Source organism: Sander lucioperca, chromosome 4 (assembly GCF_008315115.2).
Source record: "Sander lucioperca isolate FBNREF2018 chromosome 4, SLUC_FBN_1.2, whole genome shotgun sequence".
NCBI classification, from domain to species: domain Eukaryota; kingdom Metazoa; phylum Chordata; class Actinopteri; order Perciformes; family Percidae; genus Sander; species Sander lucioperca.
The window spans coordinates 34465582-34473111 of NC_050176.1; the positions used below are offsets into that span (position 1 = coordinate 34465582).

A 7530-nucleotide genomic window follows, 5' to 3' on the forward strand; every position below is an offset into this window, starting at 1 on the left:
TGTGTGTGTGTGTGTGTGTGTGTGTGTGTGTGTGTGTGTGTGTGTGTGTGTGTGTGTGTGTGTGTGTGTGTGTGTGTGTGTGTGTCCTTTGACAGTCTGTGATTGACATTTGCGGGTGGGTGGAAGAGTTGGGTTTCACCCGGAGCAGCCAGAGGTCTCTGCTGGCTCTACTTGGGGATTGCCATGTAAAATAACTACTGCTTTTGCATGAAACTGAACTGCGTGATTGCTTTTCTGCTCTGTTTCCACTTTGCTTTACTGTTGTGTCTTCACCATAGAAACAAAGTAGACCCACCCAATCTCTAATCATAGCTCACTTTTTTTTTTTTTGCCAACCTCAGCCAATAAACCAGTCACTGCTTAATAACATGTTCTCAAATGGATCTGGTTTCATAATCTGCCGTGCTACCAGCGCCATTACTTGAGAAAAAAAAACACTTAATTGTATCCACCTGCTGTTGTCAGCTCCTGGAAAAGTTATTTTACAGCCACATAGAAGAAGTCTCAAGTGCAGCCTATATACCTGTCTTGATTCACCTCCTAATGAGCTTTGTGACAATATGCCAGAGGTGTCGATTTACCAGAAGCAAACAGCATTAATGTTTCATGGCTGGTCATCTTGTGTGAGAGTCATTCCTTTTATGGTAGGCTACAGGTGTTCTTTTCCCACCTGCTAAATCAGTGGGATGTAAACTGAGCTTTTGAGGCTAGTTTCTAGGGGTACAAGATGTCAAACTGTAAGGCTGAAACTGTGTTGTTGTACAGGTTTCTCTCTCTCTGTTGAGAAATAGTTGGAGGAGCTATTTCATCATGTGCCTGATGTATTACTCGGCTACAGGGAGGTTATTTTCCCACCCTGTTTTTTTGTTATTTCAAAAGCCTGTTAACAGAATTTTGTAGGGCTGCAACTTACTATTTTCATTATTGACAATTGATGATTTTCTCAACTAAGCAGTTAATTATTTTCTCTATAAAGTGGCAGCAAATAGTGAGAACATCTGAAATATCTTTACCTTCCTGTCATATGAGACGTTTGAGAAGTTGGAACCAGAGAATTTCTGTCATTTTTGCCTGAAAAATGACTCAAAACAGTCAATCGATTATCAAAATAGTTTGATTTTATCGCAGTGGACTAATCAATAAATTTTTTAAACTATACATTTGGTTGATTTAGACTTAATAATAAAACAGAGGGCATTTTTCATTTAAAAAAAAAAAAAAAAAAAAAACAGTTTTCTCTTGAACACACTTGAATGAAACAAACATGACAATTATCCCAATATTGCCTCTTATAATGCCAGTTATTATAAGAGTACATTTTGTTGCCAGTGGATGGAGGTTGCCCGGTTGTCATGGAGAAGATTCAGTTGTTTTCACGTGACCTGTATGAGCTTTTGTTTTTGGTCATGGTCACTTTCACATCCCCCCGTCAAATAGCCATGAGTTATCACGTGACTAAACCATCTCTGTCTCCTTTTTTATTTCAAATGTTTTGTTCTTTATTATGAGAACAAATATCCTCCACAAACGTCTGCATGCCATCATCAAATGTGGCTTCTGTGGTTGTGCTTGTGGATGCTCTTTAAAGCCCGGTAGCACACTGCCAGTGGCTTCTCTCAGGGGGAAGGGATGTAAATATATCCAGGCTTCTCAGCAGAATGACCACTTGAAAAGGTATTTGTAAATGCTGTCACTGATGTCAAATTATGAGATTTCCATGATTGTAGGGATGCAGCTTAGTGTCATATTAATGTTGTGTTTAACCAAGCTGCCCTTCTTCATAGAGAGTTATTTCTGATGCTGTCTTAACTTGTACCGTCTGATCTCTGTTCTTCATAATTGGTTACATGCTGCGGGTCTCTTCCTCTTAATCAGTTCCACTCCAGAAAAAAATTTAAAATTTTCCACTTTTCATAACGGCGTCCTAAACATGAGTAGGTTGAACATGAATACTGACATGCAGCATGGAATGCAAGAGAGGTTTCAATTAGACGATACAAATTTCTAAGGAATGAGGGGAATGTGTGGCTAATCAGTCATCTTTGTGATTATGAGTGATGTTACGAGGGGACTCAAATCTCATTTAGTGGGAAATCTGTTTGGCTAACATCAGTTTTCAGACTTGCAACCAAGATATTCACACACAGACTGTGAATAATGGTCATACTAATGTGTTTAGATTAATAGGTTCAGGTCACAAGTTTGTGTTGGGGATTCGATTTGTTTCACCTGGCTTGTTGCTGCCTATGCTGCACACAATGTTACTGATTGTTTGAAAGTAGTGCTTTTGAATTAGAATAGCTTTTTTCCCCACGTTAAAATCATGAACAATAGAAAGTTAGCTAGTGCTTTACTGTAATTCGTTCAAAAATGATGCCAAAGGCACAGTTTTTTTTGTGAGTTAGTCAGTTAAAAAGAATTTGTGAGAAATTTAGGTGGAACAGGTGTGTGTGTGTGTGTGTGTGTGTGTGTGTGTGTGTGTGTGTGTGTGTGTGTGTGTGTGTGTGTGTGTGTGTGTGTGTGTGTGTGTGTGTGTGTGTGTGTGTGTGTGTGTGTGTGTGTGTGTGTGTGTGGCCAGCTCAGCTTTGTCCCGTGTTTGGGATTAGCCCCACCTTCCCCGCTCGTGCCCCAACACTGACCCTGAGAAGTAACAGACAACATGAAAGCTATGTCGCGATGGTGACTGGCAGTATTCCTCAATGGCCCAGACTATAATAAAGTGTTACCATCACCTTTTATTTAACAGCTTTTTTCATTAAAAGAATAGTTCAACATTTCTTTCCCGAGAGTTAATTGTGAAGGTCGATATCGCTCCTTGTCTCTGTGTTGATAGTATGAAGATAGAGCTGGGAGGTGATTAGCCTAGCTTAGCGTAAACACGGAATGCATAGAGAAACGGCTAGCTTGGCTCTCTTTAAGGCTTCCCAACAATTCCGAAGCTCACTAATTATTACATTGTATCTCATTTATTTAATCCGTACATAAACAGAAAAGCAAGAAAAGTTGTGGTTTCAGGGGGGAGATAAGTGCTGTAATTATTTGCTGTACAAAAGCCAGGCGCAGAGACTTACTGGAATCTTGTCATTAGTGAGTTTGCCAGTATTTGCATTTCACTTTGTGTACATATATATAAAATTAGATACGTGTTAATGAGTAAGCTTTGGAGGTGTTGGTAGGCACATTTTTGACCTTTTTAGAGATAGAAAGGCTAGCTGTTCTCCCCATGCTTCTTCTTAGCTTATGCTAGGTTTCGCTAACGATGTAACAACTTTAGCTCCACGTGAAAACATACGGACGTTAGAGTGGTCTATTCTGTTATAATGGTAAAGTACATTTTGTCCCATTTGTTGGCTAGCCTGTGTTCAAGCTTAGTACAAAGAATGACCCTCTATTACCCTGGCAAACTCTCTGCGGTGCCTTCAAAAAAAGCTTCTCTTTAGAGTGAAAAGAATAGAGATTGAAACCGAATCAGGTTGAACCACTTCTGTTGTCTAAGAATGACCTGGAATGAAGGTACAAGTTGTGTTTATTCAGCATGCATTTGTCATCTGTCCTTGAAAAGCCAGTCACGGACATAAAGTAAAACAATACGGTGCACGGGGTGCTAGAGGCCAGTGTTTAGTACTTTTTCAAAGAGCTGGAAGCATATATACATCAGTTTGCATGTCTTTTGCTTTGAAAATTTATGAGCAAAAATATCAAAGTGTGCAGCCACTTGACGGCTAATGTAAACATTTTCCTCTCCTCGACTGCACTTGTTTTAAAGGCGATAAAGTCTTAAAAGAGTGAAAACAAAAGTGAGAAAAAAATGTTCACTAGTTATCCACACCCAAGCAAATATTTGACACAGAGGAGCCCGACAGCCATTTTGGTATGCACTGTATTCCCTATAAAAACAAATTCCAGTTTTTCAGCTGTGTATCGTACTGTAGCTTTTCAAACCCTCTTTTCATCCAGTTGGCTAATTACATGAGTGCAGTGCTGCAGCTCGCTCTCATCATCTCTGATAAACCTCTCTGAACTTCACAGACTGTATCTTCCATTCCACATGCAAACATGGCTCTTTTTTTATCAGCAAGTGAGACGTGATGCAAACGAGCAGGAAGCAGCAGGAGCAGAGATACGTAGGTTATACCCACACTAAACACATCCTTATCACTGACAGATGCCTATTGTAGTGTGGGAATGGGCTGAATACCAACATGAAAGTAGCATGATGTCACCAGCCCACATTTTTGTGTATATTACAATGTGGTAATTTAGCCTGTGAGGGTCAGAAAAACACAGTGAAAAATGTGTAGTGACCTGTTGTTTAAAGTATCAGAAAGCATTTGTAACATTTTGGTTATAATGATACGAAGAGAAGTTTACATACGATTACACATGTTGCATCTTTAAAACAGACAGTAATATTGAATAATATTGGTGTGACGCTAAGGCTGGCAATGTCGGTCTGGTGGTCGGTCCACCACTTTGGTCCAGACTGAACCAACAAATATGAATTTCTATGATATGTATTTTTTATTTATTTTGTGGCATTTTTAGGCCTTTATTTCTGACAGGACAGCTTTAGACATGAAAGGGGAGAGAGAGAAGGGGATGACATGAAGCAAAGGGCCGTATGTCAAAACTGAACGTTGTGGACTGAGCCTCTGTATGTGGGCACGCGCTCTACCAGGTGAGCTACCCAGGTGCCCAAATTTCTATGAAATTTTGTACCAAAGGATGAATCCTAACGACTTTGGTAAGCCCCTGACTTTTTCTGTAGTGCCACCGTGAGGTTCACGTTTGAGTGAAATGTTTCGACAACTGTTGGATCGCCGTGAAATTTAATCCATACATTCATGTACTCTTCAGGACAAATTGTAATACTTTTGTGATCCCCTGGCATTTCATCTAGCGCAGGGGTGTTCAACGTTTTTTAAACCAAGGACCCCTTAACTGAGAGTGAGATGGACAACTTGTGTTTAGTACATGGAAACTTCTGCGGTCCTTCAGTGTTATCCAAGGTTACATCTTGCTTCCTGGCTAGTGAAGAAAAATGAATACACACATACAGTATATATGTTTGCACCCATAATATACAGCACATGCAGTGACTCGTGCATACAGAGGTGAGCACAGTGTCATGGAGCAGGATACTGTCTCACCTGTCCCTGTCTAGAGTAGAAAGCCCCTCTCTCCACTGTAGGCTGAACCCTCTTTCAAGAGAGTTGTAGCATGTGAAATTAGCCACATATCTTTGATCTTAACAACGGGGCATACAGGCTCTTTTATCCTTTTGTTGGCTCCTTTAAATCTTTATCTACTTCTCTTATTGAGCTCAGTTTTTGAAACTTCTGGGTGTTTGGTACTGCTGTTACCGCCTCCTCCTCTTCTCTCAGCTACACTAAGCGTATGTGTGTGTTTGAACATGTTAATGAATCTCTTCTCGTGATCACTGAGCAATATGGAAGGAACAGCCTGTTTCTGAAACCAGTTAGTCCCTGTTAGTCTTCATATGCATGTGAAAATCCACAGCTTCGCACGGCGCAATACTCATCAGTCTTATCTTAAAAGCTATTTCCAATCATTATTCAGCATCTGTTGGGCTTGTGTTTTTTTTTGGTTTAGAAACACACTATGAAATGCTTTGTAAGGATACTTCATATGGAAAATTCTGATTGATATGATACAATGAAGCTCATTGGAGACTTATTTTTTATTTATTTATTTTTTTTTTTGTGTGTTTTATGTTGAGTTTTTTTATTGAGCATATATATATATATATATATATATATATATATATATATATATATATATATATATATATATATATATATATATATATATATATATATATACAATTTTCAATCAACAATATAAGAGAGGCTCAAGTATTTTTGTATAAATGTACATATAAACCGAAACAAAACAGAGAGAAAGAAACAAAAACAAACATTGCGGGAGTAGAACACCAATTTTGTAGCAAGAAGTAAAATAAGAGTTTATACAAATAGAATGAAAGAAGGTAAGTATTTATACAGATACTGATTGTAAGAAGTCTATGAAGGGTTGCCAAATATTATAAAAATCTGAGAGATTATCCTTTAACAAATATCTAATTTTTTCCAAATGTAAGGTATTGGACATATCTCGGAGCCACATTTTGTCAGTGGGTATCGTCGGCCCTTTCCATGACTTTAGAAGTAACTTTTTTGCAGTAATAAGAGAGTAGGAGATGAACCGCTTCATTGGAGACTTATTTGAACAACATAGAACTATATTTAAATGTATGTGAAATCTTTTCTCTTCCATCCTCTTTTTTTCACAGTAAATCCCAAACCATTAATATTTAACTAATTAAAATATAATAGATTAAACAAATTAAGAATCATGAATCATTATTTTTTATTGTTCTTTATTAATTCTTCTTTATGACATTTAACAGCAAAAATGAAAAAATATTTAGATGTCCTAACGTTCCAGAAATCCTTGTGTCCATTTTAAGATTATAAAGAGTTACTGTCTCTCCTTAAGATAGATGGTCCAACACAGTGGTCAGTGAAGGGAATGACAGAGACATAGATAAGAAATGAAATGACCTTTTTCCTTCCTGCTGTGTTGAGACTATAACTTATCAGACCAGGCACTATCTGTCCCTTCAATGGCTTCACCTGTAGCCCTTAAATATTTCATCAGCTGCTATCACTTTAATGGGCCTGTCTGTCACTGGGTTGCCATGGCTGCCACCCGGCCACTGTAAATGATATAACAAGGCTGGTTCAGGAGAGGGAAACTCGAAAAGACTGACTTCTTCTGTCTGCTGGATAGGGGTGCAGGATTCAGAAAATGTCACGATTCGATTTCAATATTGATTTTCAGGCTCAAGATTCGATTCAAAATCGATGTTCGATTAAAAAAAAAAACGATTCTCGATTAAACAAATGATTCACAGTATGTAAATGTAGTTATTTTTCCCATGTGATTGCAGTAGACATACAATTAAATTATTTATTTTTTTGAATCGGTAGAGCTTGAATCGCGATTCGAATGTGAATTTTTTGCACACCCCTATTGCTGGAGGTTACAGGATCTAGCACTCAAAAACACCTCCCCTTAGACAAAATTTGGGAAAAGAAATGTGGTTTTTTTGTATATCTTCTCTGACTGTTTTATTAATCACGTCTCTGGGATTGAGGGTTAAAACTCCTGTTTAGCGAGAAAGATGATCTTTATTCTGAGTAAAGGGTGTGTCTTGCCTCTGAGCTATTTGTCCGGACCACGCCTGTGTGTTTGAAAACCTCAGGGATGGCAGAAAGCCGACAATACCAGAAAACAGATCAGTAAAAACTGACAAAACTCCCCAGAGGCGACGCACATTTCTCTCTTTTTTACACTGTGTTTGCTCCTTTCAGCCCTTAAGCTTTATCTCTTTTGATTCTTGCAAAGCCACTTTGGCAAAAACACTGAGGTGCAACACAATAGCCAAGCCCATGTTCTCACTTTGTCACCATGTTTACCTTGGGAGTCGAGAGAGTCTGTTGTAAA

At 38.4% G+C, this 7530-nt stretch overlaps 1 protein-coding gene across 1 annotated transcript in view; it reads left to right on the top strand.

Moving 5' to 3' along the window:
- fam160a1a (family with sequence similarity 160 member A1a) overlaps window positions 1-7530 on the top strand; it is a 31491-nt gene that overhangs the window by 395 nt on the left and 23566 nt on the right. The gene's annotated exons all lie outside the window — the stretch shown is intronic.